Source organism: Xenopus laevis, chromosome 8L (genome assembly GCF_017654675.1).
Source record: "Xenopus laevis strain J_2021 chromosome 8L, Xenopus_laevis_v10.1, whole genome shotgun sequence".
Classification (NCBI taxonomy): Eukaryota; Metazoa; Chordata; class Amphibia; order Anura; family Pipidae; genus Xenopus; species Xenopus laevis.
The window spans coordinates 98,842,736-98,862,826 of NC_054385.1; positions in this window are offsets into that span (position 1 = coordinate 98,842,736).

Here is a 20,091-nt window from a genome sequence, read left to right on the forward strand (position 1 = left end):
TTTTAAAGTTTAATTTGTCTTGGGGTTTTGTTTTCAATGCATATAACAATTTTTTTTCGATGTTAGTGGTCCTTTAAAGGGGTGGTTCATCTTTGTTAATTTTCAGTATGTTATAGACTTTCAGTTGGCCTTCATTTTTTCTTTTTTATAGTTTTTGAATTATTTGCCTTCTTTGCTTCCTTCCTTGATATTCCAGTATTTTATTCAAATAAAATGCTAGGGTAATTATGTCCCTAGCAACCAGATGGCTGAAACTGCAAACTGGAAAGCTGTGGGATAAAAAGCTAAATAGCATCATACTAAAAGTTCATCCAAAGGTAAAAAACCCATTTAATTATATTATTGCATTCATACTGTAGTTCTGCAAATGTGGACAATGGGTTATCTAAAATCAGCCCACACATAGGGAGATCCTCCTAGGTATCCGATCAATTAAAGGGGTGGTTCACCTTTCAGTCAACTTTAAGTATGCTATAGAATAGCCAATTCTAAGCAACATTTCAATTGGTTTCATTTATTTATTTTTCATAGGTTATTTAAATGTATTTGTTTGCCATTTTCTTCTGACCAGCTTTCAAATTGGGTTCACTGACTCATCTAAAAACAAATGCTCTGTAAGTATACAAATCTATTGTTATTGCTACTTTTTATTACTAGTCCTTTTATCCAGGTCTTCTCCTATTCATATTCCAGTCTCTTATTCAAAGCAATGCATGGTTGCTAGGGTAATTTGAACCCTACAACCAGATTGCTGAAACTGCAAACTGGAGAGCTGCTGAATAAAAAGCTAAATAACTCAAAAACCACAAATAACCAAAAAATGAAAACCAATTGGAAATATTCTCAGAATATCGCTCTCTACAATATATATTACTAAAAGTTAACTCAAAAGTGAACAGCTTCTTTGAGGCAGAACAGATGGAAACCGTATGAAGGAGCATATACTGTATAACTGCTTTTCTGTTGGTCAAGTCATTCAGGCAGACATTCCAGACAATTGCTAAAAAAGGAACTGAAGAGAGCTGTGCCAGATATAGTGCCTCTCCAGAAAATACTTTCCAACAAGCCCCCAGAACTCACCAGATATCCATATAGGCTTGCCAGCTTTGTCCATAAAAAGAAAAACCAGGCAAAGGTGTGTGCCTATGATGCTGAGGAGCAGACTTAGTGATGTCAGTGACATTGGGTGAGAGTAAGGTGGGGATATGACATATTAGGGTGAGGTTACGATGTCACAGAAGGGGTTATCTACATTGCTCAGGGAGATTTCTGTTCGATTTTCAGGGGGCTGTCTGAGTCAAAACCAGATAGGGTGTAACCCTATATCCATAGATCACATTGTATAGGTCAGCATACTGGTATTGAAAATATTTGGTTTGTGTATGAGCTAGGGATGCACCGAACCCAATATTTTGGATTCGGCCGAACCTCCGAATCCTTTGCAGAAGATTCGGCATAATACCGAACCGAATCCAAACCCTAATTTGCATATGCAAATTAGGGCTGGGAAGGGGAAACATTTTTTACCTCCTTGTTTTCTGACAAAAAGTCACGTGATTTCCCTCCCCACCCCTAATTTGCATATGCAAATTAGGATTCGGTTCGGGTGGGCAGAAGGATTCGGCGAATCCTGCTGAAAAAGGCCGAATCCTGGCCGAATCCCGAACCGAATCCAGAACCGAATCCTGGATTAGGTGCATCCCTAGAATGAGCATCTTAAGCCATTTAGATCTGATAAAGAATTTATGAATAAAAGTTAGTGACTGAAAATGTCTATAACAAAAAAACGTAGGGATATTTTGTTTTATATATCGCAACATCAAAAATGATCCCTGAAGAATTTATTATGCATAATAGGGATCTAACCTATACTTTACCTGCAGGACTTAATGTGTCTTCCCTAAGATATCACAAAAAATGATAGATTGAAAGCATACTCTCACCTACAATTCCAGAAGCAGAATATCAACTCCAAAGTTCTTCTTTCCTAAATCCCACACTGCTTGGCTCTCGCTCTGCTCCAACATGGCCATGAATTCCACAGTGGAATGCACAACCATCTTGGATTTGTTTTTCTTCAGATGCAGGAAGCAGAGAGCTGGCCAGGAATAACTAAAGAGAAGCCAAGCAAATCAGGACATTAGCATTACAATTTGGAACAGCTGGATGTGCACTCAAAAGCAATTGGGAGGCATGCAGTATTATATCTCAATAAGGATAGTTGTCATGTACAATCCATATTGAGTGGAGGCACCAGCACTACATTCACTGAGTATTCTGCTCTCCCATAATAAGCCAGTTCGTGGGTTTATGTCATTTAACAGGGGGCACCATTTCACACACTACTCTGAATATTATATATATATATATATATATATATATAATATATATATATATATATATATATATATATATATTTATTTATTTATTTCCAACAGGGTTACATATGTATAAACAACAAATAGTTAATTAAGCCCTATAAAACAAGATTTTGTTAATGGCATTTGAAAATCAAATAATTGTTAGCTTCCCTATAAACCACTGATTTATACTTTGAAAACTCCTTCTCATTGCTAGAATCATACCCTGTTCTTAACAACAGTAACATTTTATTCACCTCCTCCTCTGACTGACTCCCACTCTTCTAGGTTATGTAACAGCTTCTAATTATATTAAAACTGATTTAAATGAAAGTTGCAGAAAGGGGGAAAACACATTAGGAACTGCTCTGAGTACACCTTGATTTGGAGCCAGAGGTGATGTTGTGTCGCATCAGGAAGAGCTGATGTTAAGAAATAATGCATTCTTCCCAGCTGAATTAATGTCCTTTGGCCAGTGAAGCAGCAAATACATTCATGATAAAGCAGGCGTACATTTGCTGAGGGCAGGTACAAAGGAATGAATTAAAGTGAGTCTCTGCCAAACATCTGATGTCATACATCCAAACCAAGCCAGAAACAAAGTGCAAAATTCTTGTGACAGCCTAGCACTACAAATAGCTTCTTAAAGGGCATGCAAAGGCAAAAAAATAAAATCCCATTTTTACTTTCTTTAATTAAAAAGAAACTCTCCAATATACTTTAATTAAAAAATGTGTACCATTTTTATAAGAAACCTGACTGTATGCAGTGAAATTCTCCCTTCATTTGCTGCTGTGGATAAGAATTGTCAAACGGTCCCTAACTGCTCTGCAGGGAAACAATCATACTTATGAACAGCAGGGGCAGCCCCCGCCTTACTTCCCAGCCATGCAGAACTCAAGCAGCTTTGTTTGTTTCCCTGTAGAGCAGTTGGCGACTGTGTAGAGATTTATATTGGATTTTATTTTTGCCTTTACATTCCCTTTACTGTTTTCAACTGCAGCTGCAGGAACAAAGATCATGGAGCCAGATTGAAACAGATAAACTGGGATTCTATTTGGAGGATTATTTTGCTGCAGCCACTGGTTCTGCAGAGTCGGAGAAAGTTTGTATTAAACAATACAATAACTCTAAAATCCACATTAGATTACATGACAACATAGGACCCAGTGCAGTCTGTATATTCTGATTATTAACCAGTCTTGCTGTATCGGCTTCTGGCAGATATAATTTGTCTTGTGCTGTTTTGATCATTTATGACGATCCCTAAGCAGCCCAGACCACACGGAGCATGTGCACAGTCTTGGTCTTGCGAAGATGTTTAACAAAGTTACAAGATGGTGACCCCTTGTGGCCAATTTTGAAAGTATAAATCATTTGTTTGATTAGGCTTGTGGTGCAGTAAGTTCATGTTTAGTATACAAAATACAGAATTTCTAGCATTATTCTATTTTACACGTTACTTCCCCTTTAAAGGAGGACTAAACCTAAAAAATTACCCGCATAGGCCCACATACAACTTGAGCTGTGAAGATCTGTGCATCTTAATATGCTTCCAGTAATTCCCTATCTTTTCTGTTGTTTCACTGTACATGCTCTAGGCTGCTGTCACTAAGCTGAGCTTACATGCCAACTCATAATATATACTACATATACAATATAAAAGTAAGAAAGCAAAGTGAATTTAGAATACATTCATATTAACATTAATATGGCAGAAAAGAAACCAGTCCATTCTGAATTCAGATCAGCTCAGTTGTATCAGTTTCTATGACAGATGTAACCTCAACCTCTTCTAATATTTTGATGATTTTCACTGGCCCCAAAGCTTAGATTCTAAACAGTGTCCCAGACTACACTGAGCATGTGCAGTGTCACTATTGCTCAAAAAATGGCCAAACAAGTCCAGGGAATATGGCGCCAATGTGGTCAGCTTTGGAGGGATGGATCATTACTGTTATGGGGATGCTGAAGCTCTGGGCTGTTACAGTATATAAAAAATACAGCATTTCTAGCCATGTTCTTCTTTAGGTTTTAGTTTGCCTTTAAATTTGAAGGCAAGCTGTAATATATTTCAGATGAGTGTCTTTTAAAGCAAAGGGCTGCTAATGACACAGCAGCTTTATGCCATAATAGGAATTAACATCCTTTAATTGGTGGATGCTAGTGATAACTGAATTTTGCTGCAAAATTCCACATTTCGCCATCTGTGAATTTTTTCCAAAAATAAAGCAAAAACTTTGCCACAGAAAAATTTGCAGCCACAAACAAGTCGCTGAGACAAAAAGGTCTCCATAAGAAAAAACGTCCATTGACTTTAATGCATCGGGAGCGAGAAAACATTTTTTTTTTGACAGTGCGTTTGGCGATTCGCTCATCACTAGTGGATGCATACATTTGGGCTTCTGTGAGGCAGATTTCCAGTAAAATCGACACGTAGGTCTGTATTTATATATTTATCATGTTTCTCAGCTCCGCCAATTTTATGACATTATGGCTATGGAACAATTCTTGTTCCTGTCCAGTCATCTGAAGAAGAATGTTGGCAATGAAATGCCCTTCACTTCTTTCCGCGTCTTCGCATTCAGTTGAATACTGTCTCGCATTGACCAGTACCTTGTACCTTGCTTCATTTTAGCCATCCTACCCGATCATGTGTGCACATGTGACCAGTCATGGGGAGTTTAGATTGATCATCCTGTGATCCTAGTGGATTGAAGATTAGAGATGTCGCGAACTGTTCGCCGGCGAACTTGTTCGCGCGAACATCGGGTGTTCGCGCTCGCCGGAAGTTCGCGAACGTCGCGCGACGTTCGCCATTTTGGGTTCGCCATTGTTGGCGCTTTTTTTTGCCCTCTCACCCCAGACCAGCAGGTACATGGCAGCCAATCAGGAAGCTCTCCCCTGGACCACTCCCCTTCCCTATAAAAACCGAAGCCCTGCAGCGTTTTTTCACTCTGCCTGTGTGTGCTGAAGAGATAGTGTAGGGAGAGAGCTGCTGCCTGTTAGTGATTTCAGGGACAGTTGAAAGTTTGCTGGCTAGTAATCGTTTTGATACTGCTCTGTTATTGGAGGGACAGAAGTCTGCAGGGGTTTGAGGGACATTTTAGCTTAGGTAGCTTTGCTGGCTAGTAATCTACCTTCTACTGCAGTGCTCTGTATGTAGCTGCAGTGGGCAGCTGTCCTGCTTCTGATCTCATCTGCTGACTGCTGCAATAACAGTAGTCCTTGTAAGGACTGCTTTTATTTATTTTTTTGTTGTTTTACTACTACTACTACTACTACTATAAGAGCCCAGTGCTATTAGTCTAGCAGTGTTGGGGAGTGGGACTGGTGTGCTAATCTGCTGCTCCTAGTAGTTCAGCAGCACCAACTTTAATTTTTTTTTTTTAATATTCATTTTTTTTTATTTTACTTTTTTTTATTTTACTACCGCTGTAGTAGTGTATAAGTTGACCTTTTAGGCATTATTTGCCCTGTAGGCATTATTTGCACACTGTTTTCTTCAACCCGCCATCTAGCTGTGTGACCTTGTTCACATTCTGTCTAAATATCCATAATATTACCGTCTCCAGAAAAAACACCGGAGTGACTTTTTTCAAGCAGCCATAATATATTTTACGTAATCCGTATCCACCGCTGTAGTAGTGTATACGTTGACCTTGTAGGCATTATTTGCACACTGTTTTCTTCAACCCGCCATCTAGCTGTGTGACCTTGTTCACATTCTGTCTAAATATCCATAATATTACCGTCTCCAGAAAAAACACCGGAGTGACTTTTTTCAAGCAGCCATAATATATTTTACGTAATCCGTATCCACCGCTGTAGTAGTGTATACGTTGACCTTGTAGGCATTATTTGCACAGTGTTTTCTTCAACCCGCCATCTAGCTGTGTGACCTTGTTCACATTCTGTCTAAATATCCATAATATTACCGTCTCCAGAAAAAACACCGGAGTGACTTTTTTCAAGCAGCCATAATATATTTTACGTAATCCGTATCCACCGCTGTAGTAGTGTATACGTTGACCTTGTAGGCATTATTTGCACACTGTTTTCTTCAACCCGCCATCTAGCTGTGTGACCTTGTTCACATTCTGTCTAAATATCCATAATATTACCGTCTCCAGAAAAAACACCGGAGTGACTTTTTTCAAGCAGCCATAATATATTTTACGTAATCCGTATCCACCGCTGTAGTAGTGTATACGTTGACCTTGTAGGCATTATTTGCACACTGTTTTCTTCAACCCGCCATCTAGCTGTGTGACCTTGTTCACATTCTGTCTAAATATCCATAATATTACCGTCTCCAGAAAAAACACCGGAGTGACTTTTTTCAAGCAGCCATAATATATTTTACGTAATCCGTATCCACCGCTGTAGTAGTGTATACGTTGACCTTGTAGGCATTATTTGCACAGTGTTTTCTTCAACCCGCCATCTAGCTGTGTGACCTTGTTCACATTCTGTCTAAATATCCATAATATTACCGTCTCCAGAAAAAACACCGGAGTGACTTTTTTCAAGCAGCCATAATATATTTTACGTAATCCGTATCCACCGCTGTAGTAGTGTATACGTTGACCTTGTAGGCATTATTTGCACAGTGTTTTCTTCAACCCGCCATCTAGCTGTGTGACCTTGTTCACATTCTGTCTAAATATCCATAATATTACCGTCTCCAGAAAAAACACCGGAGTGACTTTTTTCAAGCAGCCATAATATATTTTACGTAATCCGTATCCACCACTGTAGTAGTGTATACGTTGACCTTGTAGGCATTATTTGCACAGTGTTTTCTTCAACCCGCCATCTAGCTGTGTGACCTTGTTCACATTCTGTCTAAATATCCATAATATTACCGTCTCCAGAAAAAACACCGGAGTGACTTTTTTCAAGCAGCCATAATATATTTTACGTAATCCGTATCCACCGCTGTAGTAGTGTATACGTTGACCTTGTAGGCATTATTTGCACACTGTTTTCTTCAACCCGCCATCTAGCTGTGTGTATTATCGTTTCCAGAAAAACCAACTGAGTTTTTGTTGTTGTTGTTGTTTTTTAAAAAATAATGCCAGGCAAAGGCAGGCCGCCACGCAGAGGCCGTGCTAGGGGCCGTGCTGCTATGCAATCCTGTGGCCCTAGCAAATTGCCCAGTTTTAAAAAGCCAATGACCCTGAACTCCCAAAATGCTGAAGAGGTAGTTGACTGGCTTACACAGCACACCCCATCCTCTACCGTTTCTAACTTTACCACAACATCCTCCTCATCCTCCACTGCTATGGCCACCCCACGTAACACTTCCTCCACCACCGGTGCCCCTTCTTCACTGGGGTCAGAGGAGTTATTTTCCCATGAGTTTCTTGAACTGAGTAATGCGCAACCATTATTGCCAGAAGAAGATGAAGGAGATGAGGACCTTACACCAGATTTAATTCTGGCAGAGAACACGACAGAGATGGACATAATGAGTGATGAGGAGGAGGTCCCCGCTGCTGCTTCCTTCTGTGATGTGTCAGAAGAAATTGATGCATCTGAGGAGAATGATGATGAGGAGATTGATGTTTTGTGGGTGCCTAGTAGAAGAGAGCAAGAGGAGGGTAGTTCAGATGGAGAGACGGAGAGGCAGTAGGAGAATAAGACTTAGAAGAAGCAGGGAGGACAGCCCGCAGGGATCAGTAGGGCAACAACATGTATTGGCACCTGTGTTCAGCCGGCCAACGCACCCGCCATTGCCGCCAATGCCGCCAACTTCTACTGTTACCGCCAGATCGCACACTTCCAAAAAGTCAGCAGTGTGGGATTTTTTTAATGTGTGTGCCTCTGACAAAAGCATTGTAATTTGCAATGAGTGCAGTCAGAAACTGAGCCTTGGTAAGCCCAACAGCCACATAGGTACAACTTCTATGCGAAGGCACATGAGCGGCAAGCACAAAGCACTTTGGGAGCAACACCTCAAAGGCAACAGGCAAACTAAAAGCCACACTCCTTCTGGTCCAGCATCTTACTGCTCTACCTCTGCTCTCCTTGACCCGTCTGAACCACCCTCCACTCCGCCTTCCACCTTGACCACCTGTTCCCATTCCCAGTCATCTGCCACCAGCCAAGTTTCTGTGAAGGCCATGTTTGAGCGTAAGAAGCCAATGTCTGACTGTCACCCCCTTGCCCGGCGTCTGACAGCTGGCTTGTCTGCACTCTTAGCCCGCCAGCTTTTACCATACCAGCTGGTGGACTCTGAGGCCTTCCGCAAATTTGTAGCAATTGGGACACCGCAGTGGAAGGTACCCAGCCGCAATTTTTTTCTAAAAAGGGAATACCACACCTGTACCAACATGTGCAGAGCCAAGTTACCGCATCTCTGTCACTTAGTGTTGGGCCAAAGGTCCATATGACTACTGACGCATGGTCCTCCAAGCATGGTCAGGGCAGGTATGTCACCTACACTGCCCACTGGGTGAACTTGGTAATGGCTGGGAAGCAGGGAATGGGTAGCTCAACAACAACAGTGGAGTTGGTGTCACCGCCACGGATTGCACGCGGTTCTGCCACCACCTCTACTCCTCCATCGCTCTCTACCTCGTCTTCTTCTTCTTCTTACTCTGCTGCTGGGTCCTCCTTCTCCTCCTCCACACCTGTGCACCCCCAGCTCCCCCTAGGCTATTCGACGTGCCAGGTACGCCGTTGTCACGCTGTCTTGGGGATGACGTGCCTGGAAAGCAAAAACCATACCGGATCTGTACTCCTGTCATCTCTGCAGTCACAGGCCGATCGGTGGCTGACCCCACACCAACTGCAGATCGGAAAAGTGGTGTGTGACAATGGAAGCAATCTGTTGGCAGCGTTGAGACTAGGCAATTTAACACATGTGCCCTGCATGGCACATGTGTTAAATTTAATAGTCCAACGTTTTGTCTCCAAGTACCCAGGATTCCAGGACGTTCTCACCCAGTCCAGAAAGGTGTCGGCCCATTTCAGACGTTCCTACACAGCCATGGCACGCCTTGCTGACATTCAGCAGCGCTACAACATGCCAGTCAGGCGTTTGATTTCTGACAGCCAGACTCGCTGGAATTCAACGCTCCTTATGTTGGAACGTCTGCTGCAACAACAAAGGGCCGTCAACGAGTACCTTTTTGAACTGGGTGGTAGGACTGGATCTGCACAGCTGGGGATTTTTTTCCCCCGTTACTGGGTGCTTATGCGCGATGCCTGCAGGCTCATGCGACCTTTTGAAGAGGTGACAAATATGGTCAGTCGCACCGAAGGCACCATCAGCGACCTAATACCCTTCGCTTTATTCCTGGAGCGTGCCGTGCGACGAGTGACAGATGAGGCTGTAGACCAGCGTGACGAGGAGCTGGAAGCGCACGATTTCTGGTCGGAATCACCAGAACGAACCCAGGCACCTGCTGCAACGCAGGGAGAGGTGCCAGAAGTGGAGTCAGAGGAGGAAGGTGGCTTTGTGGAGGAGGAGGACGAGGAGGACCAACAGGAGCAGGCTTCCCAGGGGGCTAGTGGTGACCTTTTGGGGACCCCTGGTCTTGTACGTGGCTGGGGGGAGGAGACCGTGGATGATGCAGTCCTTGATAATGAGGAAGCGGAGATGGATAGCTCTGCATCCAACCTTGTGAGAATGGGGTCTTTCATGCTGTCATGCCTGTTGAAGGACCCCGTATCAAGAGGCTTAAGGAGAAGGACCTGTACTGGGTCGCAACGCTACTAGACCCTCGGTACAAGCATAAAGTGTCAGAAATGTTACCAACATACCACAAGTCCGAAAAGATGCGGCATTTACAAACCAGCCTGCAAAACATGTTGTACAATGCTTTTAAGGGTGATGTCACTTCAGGAACTCATCAACATTCCAGGGGCAGAGGTGCCAGTAATCCTGCCACGAGCACACCTGCAAGGACAAAGCCCTTTGGCCAGTCTGTAACGTCAGACATGCAAATGTTTTTCTGTCCAAGGCAGCGCCACAACCCTTCTGGATCCACCCTCAAAGAACGCCTCGACCGGCAGGTAGCGGACTACCTGGCATTAACTGCAGATATCGACACTCTGAGGAGCGATGAACCCCTGGACTACTGGGTGCGCAGGCTTGATCTGTGGCCAGAGCTGTCACAATTTGCCATGAACCTCTTGTCTTGCCCAGCCTCAAGTGTGCTCTCAGAAAGGACCTTCAGTGCAGCAGGAGGGATTGTAACTGAGAAGAGAACTCGCCTAGGTCACAAAAGTGTCGATTACCTGACCTTTATTAAAATGAATGAGGGGTGGATCTCGGAGGGTTACTGCACGCCGGAAGACTTGTTCTGACTTCTATGCAGCTGTCCTTCTCTTCAAGCCTCATGACTCCACACACAGCTGTCCTTTAGCGTCCTCCTCCTCCCTCCGCCACCGTTACAAACTAGGGTGCAAACCCTACTGGTTTAATTTTTTCTGGCCTCTGTGCTTCAGTGGCTGCAACCAAAAAAACTGGGCAAACAATGTCTACAAGGTCAACGTATGGCAAAAAATGACTATTTTCAGCATTTATATGGCATATTTTTTCTGGCAACTGTGCTTCAGTGGCTGCGTCCAAAAAAATGCATATTTTCTGCATTTATATGGCATAATTTTTCTGGCCTCTGTGCTTCAGTGGCTGCAACCAAAAAAATGCATATTTTCAGCATTTATATGGCATAATTTTTCTGGCCTCTGTGCTTCAGTGGCTGCAACCAAAAAAATTTATATTTTCAGCATTTATATGGCATAATTTTTCTGGCCTCTGTGCTTCAGTGGCTGCAACCAAAAAAATGCATATTTTCAGCATTTATATGGCATAATTTTTCTGGCCTCTGTGCTTCAGTGGCTGCAACCAAAAAAATGCATATTTTCAGCATTTATATGGCATAATTTTTCTGGCAACTGTGCTTCAGTGGCTGCGACCAAAAAAATGACTATTTTCAGCATTTATATGGCATATTTTTTCTGGCCTCTGTGCTTCAGTGGCTGCGGCCAAAAAAACTGGGCAAACAATGCCTACAAGGTCAACGACGTTGACCTTGTAGGCATTGTTTGCCCAGTTTTTTTGGCCGCAGCCACTGAAGCACAGAGGCCAGAAAAAATATGCCATATAAATGCTGAAAATAGTCATTTTTGCCATACGTTGACTCAACGTATATGGCAAAAAATGACTATTTTCAGCATTTATATGGCATATTTTTTCTGGCAACTGTGCTTCAGTGGCTGCGACCAAAAAAACTGGGCAAACAATGCCTACAAGGTCAACGTATGGCAAAAAATGACTATTTTCAGCATTTATATGGCATATTTTTTCTGGCAACTGTGCTTCAGTGGCTGCAACCAAAAAAACTGGGCAAACAATGTCTACAAGGTCAACGTATGGCGAAAAATGACTATTTTCAGCATTTATATGGCATATTTTTTCTGGCAACTGTGCTTCAGTGGCTGCGTCCAAAAAAACTGGGCAAACAATGCCTACAAGGTCAACGTATGGCAGTTGTTTAAAGAGAACAGTAGATTACTAGCCAGCAAAGCTACCTAAGCTAAAATGTCCCTCAAATCCCTGCAGACTTCTGTCCCTCCAATACAGAGCAGTATCAAGCAGATTACTAGCCAGCAAACTTACTATCATCTGTCCCTGAAATCACTAACAGCTCTCCCCCTACACTATCTCTTCCAAGCACACACAGGCAGATTTTTCAGATACATTTTTGCCCTTGATCCCCCTCTGGCATGCCACTGTCCAGGTCGTTGCACCCTTTAAACAACTTTAAAATCATTTTTCTGGCCAGAAATTTTTTTTTTAGATGTTAAAGTTCGCCTTCCCATTGAAGTCTATGGGGTTCGCGAACCGTTCGCAAACCGCTCGCGTTTTTGCGCAAGTTCGCGAATATGTTCGCGAACTTTTTTTCCGACGTTCGCTACATCCCTATTGAAGATGATCTTCCTGACAGAAAGACAGTGGAGAGTGAAGGGGGGCTGCAACTTTGCACCCCTTCATTCCTATTTCCTAATGTTCCCATTACAAAGGCGGACATATAAGTGTAGAGCCACAAATACAGTATACATCTATATGGCCTATCATATACCATGCCTGGTTCCTCTTGTATGGCCACCTTTAGCCAATAGCCATCCAGTTAGTAGACCACCTCTAACAGCTGTATAAGCAGCTATAGGTGGTGACTGGCTGTGGCTTTGGGTGAATGTCCATTCAGAGGAGCCTAGGTAGTGTCAGTGAACCCCTTCTTTTCTGCCAATAACACCTTCTCATACAGCTTAGTATTCAACTTGCTGCTCCCACCACTTTACTACATTGTTTGCTTTTAGCGAACCTGCAACTCACTCACACACACTTACCTTTTCTTTATTGTTATACTATGAGAACCTACCATTGCTTATTTCCCATTCTAAACTCAGTACCATGAGTTCATGTTCCCTTTGAGGCCATCAGTAGTTAATATTAAGTGGAGCCCAACATTGGGGTGTACAACCTGTTGCCTACAACCTATGATTTGTCTTTATACACATTATGGGACGGATGTATTAAGCTACAACGTTTTCGGGTCAGGCTTTTTGATGCCAAAAATCAGAAAAAGCCACGTGAAAGAAAAGTGCAACTTTTTCATGATTTATTATGCGTCAAAACTGCAACATTTCCAAATATGAAAATACTCCAGTTGAAACCTGTAAAAGTTAATGGCAGATGTCCCTTTCACAAGTAGAGCATTGTTCTTTGATTTGTGGTTTTAGAAGTTTTTGGGTGTTTTTGACACTGACTTTAGTGCGACAAAAAAACTGTGAATTTTCATCATGTCTCAAATTTTTCCATGTTTTTTTTTTTTTTTACATTTTTTTACATTTTTTTCAAGGCCAACACCACCTTTTAGTGAAATTAAGATCTGTGCCTAGAAGATGCCCTAGTAATCCCCATCTTCATTTCTGTTGATTTAAAACACTAGTTTGCTGACCCTAAGGATTGTGTTTATACAATATACAGTATAAACACAGGAAAACTCAGAAACCAGTGCATTGTGTATCACTTTAGCTTTTACGACGGAAATTCTCATTTCCTACTTTCTAGCTCACAGATTGCGCACTAAAAATATAGTCTAACAAGTTCCAAGATGGCGAGCTGCTCTGGACAATTTTCAAAGCCTGGATCATTTTCATTTGTAAGTTTTTTGGGCCCTCTAAACCCTTTGTATTGGTTACTGGTCACTATATATGTTCCATGTATAAACCCATTTATTGTACAGTGCTGTGGAATATGCTGGTGCTCTGAAAATACATACAAATAATTATAATTATAGGGTCAGTGAACCTCTGGGCTTGTACAGTAAATTCAGTATATGAATTTCTAAACTTCTTAGGGCAGAGACAAACGCTGCTATTTTGGGAGATTAGTCGCCCAGCGACAAATCGCTTCTTCTTCGGGCGACTAATCTCAGCGAACTGCCTTCCCGCCGGCTAGATCACCGGCGGGATAGCACGTTTCGTTTTTTGAAGTCGTCCAAAGTTGCCTCACGAGGAAACTTCGGGCAACTTCAAAAAGCCAAAGCAATCAGAGTGCCATCCCGCCGGCGATTTACATTCGAGACAGCGGGAAGCCAGTTTGTGGAGATTAGTTGCCCGAAGCGATTTGTCGCTGGGTGACTAATCTCCCAGAATAGCAGCGTTTGTCTCTGCCCTTAAACTATGGGTGATTTTTAGCTATCTTTATTTTTGAATGTTATCTCTGTTTACATTAAGTTGAAATATTATGTTATATATTATTAAGTTGCAGGAATGGTCTGGGACTGGGTTATCAATAGGTTCTTACAGTGCAAGAAATTTTATCTACAGCCTTTTATGTTCACTCTTTTTTTTTTAATATGAATAGTTGGTCAGCATTATGTATATCACGTGTAGAAGGTTTTGGTTATTGCGGTTTTCAGGTTAGCCTTTTTAAGTGTATATTACATATGAATAGATTTTGCTCGTTGCTAATTGTTGCTAATTTCAGTATTAGTGGTGTTTTTTAGGCTTGTTTATGCTCTCAAGATGGCGTCCGTGAATCCGATTCCTGAATCTGCAAGAGAGGTAAGTGGGTCTATGTAGGGTAGGGGTTAGGGTTTTTTTTAAGTTTAGGATTGAATTCTCCTTTAAGCCTGCTGAATTGCTGTTTTAGCCTATGGGGAACGTCATCAATTTGGAGTTTTTGCAAAAAAATTCCATTGGTCGTTTTTTGTCCTGAATTTTGAGTTCACGTGAGTTTTTACAAACTCGACCCTTGATAAATTTGCCCCTTAATGTTGTGGACAGTAAAAAGCACAAATTGCCCAAACTGCCTTTCCAGCTCACTTCATTTTCCTGCTCTGACCACACTGACGGGAAACAGCTCTGAATGTCAGCTCACCTTTAAAACACTTTTGTATTTTGATGCAATGTGGCCAGCATGTACTGAGTGAAAACAGTGAGAAGCAATGCAGCTGTGCGAGGCAGTGCTTATAGTGCACATCACTTACCTGTGAGATGTGCTGGGCAGAGCAGCAAAGTGTAACGGGTAGGTGTTGCTTCATTCAGAAACAAAAGTAGACAAGACATTTGGAGGGCCAGGATGTGGGTCATGTGGCAGAAGAAGATGGCTCCTTCCTTCCTCCTGTCCAGAGACAGCAATGGTTGGCTGAGAGGAAGTCTGTTGCTATGGGGACAGCTTTCAGAGGCAGGCCAAATTTCCACAGGAACAGAGAATCTGGAATAGGTTCAGTCCCTGTGGAAAGGGCATGGGTTACTATCTCTAGACTCACAAAGAGACATCCTCCAGCACTCAGGAGAGGAAAACCCCTTGTGGGGGAAAACTCTGGAGAACCATGGCTGGCAGAATGGCCCTTCCCTCTGGCAATAATAGTTGATTGCAGTGAGAACAGATAATGACTAGAATAATACATAGACTACCTTACCACCTTCTATTTACATTCATGTCAGCTGCTTAAAGACTTTAATGTGAGCATGAATTACTTACTTAAAGGAAAACTATACCCCCAAAATGAACACTTAAGCAATAGATAGTTCAGTTCATATCATATTAAGTGGCATATTAAAGAATCTTACCAAACTGGAATATATATTTAAGTAAATCTTGCCCTTTTACATCTCTTGCCTTGAGCCACCATTTTGTGATGGTCTGTGTGCTGCCTCAGAGATCACCTGACCAGAAATACTACAACTCTAACTGTAACAGGAAGAAGTGTGGAAGCAAAAGACACAACTCTGTCTGTTAATTGGCTCATGTGACCTAACAAGTATAGTTTGTTGGTATGTTTGTGAGTACAGTGAATCCTACGATCCCAGGGGGCGGCCCTTATTTTTTAAAATGGCAATTTTCTATTTATGATTACCCAATGGCACATAATACTAGAAAAGTATATTATTATGAAAATGGTTTATTTACATGAAGCAGGATTTTACATATGAGCTGTTTTATGCAATATCTGTTTATAGAGACCTACATTGTTTGGGGGGCATAGTTTTCCTTTAATGGAATAGGTTTTATTCCTGATAAACCTGTTTTGCATCTAATTTCCTCTGGCAAATCTAATATCATTAATATCATGATTAATTATTCACTTGATTACTCTAATTACTAGTTAGCAAAGCATCTTACTGGCACTGCCATAGTATTGAACTTATGTCATTGTTCTTGTTTTATCAGATAACCAGAACCAGGCGAAAGCTTGTGGCATTGGATGAGTTTAAATTCCTCCCCCCCTATGATACTCTAACTTTATACCAGTACCAGGGTATAGTATCTCTAGTCTAGCATATTATTATTACCTATAGAGCTAGATTATCAATTGGATCAAAAGTGTCAATCTCACTCCCACCTTGTTTCTCTTAGTTACTTTACTTATTTAGTTACTTTGTTATTTGTCCCTGGAGATGTTGTCATGAGCATTTTTTATTAAAAATAGATTGGACCACAATTAGTGTATATATCCATGTATATCTCACCATCAGCATGTAAAGGGCAACAACTCGGACATTTGACTATAAGAAAAATAATTAGTATTATATCCTGCATAGAAAAACAATATAACAGGTTTTAGTTGAAACAGAAACCGTAGTACAGCTATAGGATCTGTTATCCAGAATGCTTCAAATGCTAATGGTCAGCATTAGCTGCATAGCAACAGTTGCCACAATACTACCTGTAGACTAAACCATTTCACAAAAGAGTTGGAATATACTGAGTAGATATTGTACAGACCACTTTTAAGCAATAACAAATATCCTCCGTCTACTAGGTCTCACCTATATAAACCCTAAAGCTCATGGTACATGTGGTTGGTTGAGAAGCTTCCTAGCAGTACAGCTTATCCTATGTTGCTGTCATGGAAACTGTCACATATGGTGATAGGTGGATTTTAGGGCAGGACTACACGGCCGATTCCGCCGCGATCCAAAGCGCTGCGCAAAATCACAGGTGCCACATCGGAAGCGACAGAAATAAGGTAAGTAATGCCAGCGTCGAATGATGTGGCATTGTTGATGCGACACAACACTACTGTAGGATGCAGATGCAGCGCGCAGCGTCTGCATCCGACAGTCGTGTCGCATCAACGCTGCAACACGATCCGACAATTTAATTACTTACCTTATTTCCGCTGCATGCAACGCCTGCGATTTTGCGCAGCGCGTCGGGATTGTGGCGGAATTGGCCGTGTAGTCCTGCCCTAAGAAATTCAAATGATCATATTAGCCAGTGGTGGGTTCGAGCCAAGATGCACCCAGGTGGAAAAATTATAACAGAGTTTATGTGACATTTATATTATGTCTTTTATAAGGCCATGGAGTTGCTCAGGGACTGGATATTTACGTAGAAAAGGGGGTCGATTTTTCCCTAAATATCTGAAGCTATTAATGCTTATGCCTCCACCTCTGGTAATTGTCAATTCATTTATAGTTGCCTGTATTTGAAAAATAATTTTCAGCGACTTATTCATTTCAAGCAGGAGAAACCCCTGATATAATACTATGCAACTTTCCAATATATCTGAAAAAAAGTAATTTTAAATGCATCCGCAACTGAAAGCAACATTTGTCTTCCTTCACTGCTGCTTCCGACTCTTGGAAACAATGCATCACTATTTAGCTGTCCTACAGCCGTGCCACTGACATTCCAGTACTGGGCTCAGTAAGCAGCTTTTTTATTTGGAATACCATCATTGATTGATGTCTTCTCTTTCATTTTCAGGGATCAATAATTCATTACTTGCTTCATGTCCCTAAACCCTAAGGGCCCAATCTAACCAATTTTAAACTAGTGTAACAATCTAGCATAATAAAATATTCAGGCCTCAAAAAATAGTTGTGTTAAAGTGACCATTGGTAGACTGACTAAACTAACTGTCCTATCATCCTTATCGGACAGAAATCGGGCCTATATCAGACAGGTTTAAAAATCTTGACAGGACAACGATTGTTACTGAAATGGCCCGAGTTTCACTTTGATTTCTTGCACAAATGCCAGAAAAAGATACAATGGTTCAAAAACTTTATTAAATAAGAGGTTTTTGGCAGATCCCAGAATATTCAGCAACTGCACTTAGATACAATTTAAGTTTTGGGGAAACTGTGGCTGCTTAAAGGGCAATTCACCCACATGATCTGTATAAAAACAAAAGGCCTCTTGTTTTTATATGGTCATGGAACTCCTCTGTGACTTATAATATAGTGAATAAAGTACCCCCTATAGTAAAATATAAGGATATTATAAGTCACCGAGGGGTTCCATGACCATATAAAAACAAGAGGTTTAATGTTTTTATACAGGTCATGGAACACCTAGGTTAATTCTAATATCCTTTTCAAACAAGTAGTACACAAGTTTTAGCGAGTCAAGTGACAGAAATGACATCGCTAAGCTCCGTTTATAAACAATGACATAACTAAGAGCCTTTATATAGTGAATAACGTACTCCCTCTTGTAAAATATAAGGATATAATAAGTTACCGAGGAGTTTCATGACCATATAAAAACACGAGGACGGTCATGGAACTCCGAGATGACTTCTAATATCCTCATATTTTGCAACTGGGGGTACTTTATTTATTATAAACACAAGTTTCAGACATCAGAACTCACCGTTTAAGGATAAAATTTACAGAATATTCATAGTTTTTGTGTATCATATCCTTATAATACACAAAAGCCATGAATATCTTGTTAATTATATCCTTATAAACGGTGAGTTCTGATTTCATCACTTATAAACGGTGAGTTCTGATGTCATTTCTGTCACATGACTCACTGAAATCTGTATATATTATAATAAATAAAGTACCCCCAGCTGCAAAATATGAGGATATTAGAAGTTGCCTTCGGCCTCGTATTTTTATATGGTCATGAAACTCCTCGGTAACTTATAATATCCTTATATTTTACAAGAGGGGGTACTTAATTCAATATATAATAACAGCCATGAAAGTTGGCCAGATAATAGAGCCTTCAGTGGGAAACAGAAATGAAAAAACGCTTTTATCCTGTAACTCCTTTTTCACAACGAAAACATAGAATGTGTTTGAAATCATTCATTTTCTTGCAGTCAGTTTTCTGCCATCTTGTGGAGACATCTGGAAAGTAAATGTATATTTACAGGCATGGGAGCTGTTATTCAGAATGCTTGGGACCTGGGGTTCTAAAGTAATTTTAAATGCATCCGCAACTGAAAGCAACATTTGTGGTCTTCCTTCACTGCTGCTTCTGATTCTTGAAACAATGCATCACTATTTAGCTGTCCTACAGCCAAACTCCACTTCTCACAATACATTTCAATGAGTCAGAACTAGCAGTGCAGATGGTTTCAGTAGCTTTCATTTGCAAGTTACTTTAAAATATTGATTATTTTCACTGAATATATATATTGGACAGTTGCTTAGACAAAATGTCGTTTTTGAGTTGACATTAAATAGATTTTTAACCTTTTAAAAGACGTGCCACTGACATTCCAGTACTGGGCTCAGTAAGCAGCTTTTTTTATTTGGAATACCATCATTGATTGATGTCTTCTCTTTCATTTTCAGGGATCAATAATTCATTACTTGCTTCATGTCCCTAAACCCCAAGGGCCCAATTAACCAATTTTAAACCAGTGTAACAATCTAGCATAATAAAATATTCAGGCCTCAAAAAATATTTGTGTTAACATGGGAGCTGTTATTCAGAATGCTTGGGACCTGGGGTTCTCCCCAAATAAGGGGTCTTTCTGTAATTTGGATCTCACAACCTTAAGTCTGCTGAAAACCCTTTAAACATTAAATGAACCCAATAGGATAGTTTTGCCTCCAATAAGGTTGAACTGTATCTTAGTTGGGATTAAGTACAAGGAACTGTACTTTATCACAAAGAAAAAAACATTTCAGTTAATTGATTATAATATAGTCTAAGGGGAGATTTCTGAATAATGGGTGCCCAGCTATATCAACTAAATGTCATGGCATGCACCTGATGTTTCAGTGTGTAATATACTACTTTATCTCAGTTCTCTTTCAGAAGGCACCACATTAAAACTAAAAACAGAAATGTATGCTCTGCTCTAGTAAAAAAAAAAAAAAACATGGCACAAATACCAGTACAGGGAACATGAGTCAATAATTTGGGTGTATAAGGCTTAGAGTGCATTAATGTCAGTTGAATGCACATAGTACCTGCCCAAATATTACAGACCTCAATAACTTCCAGGGT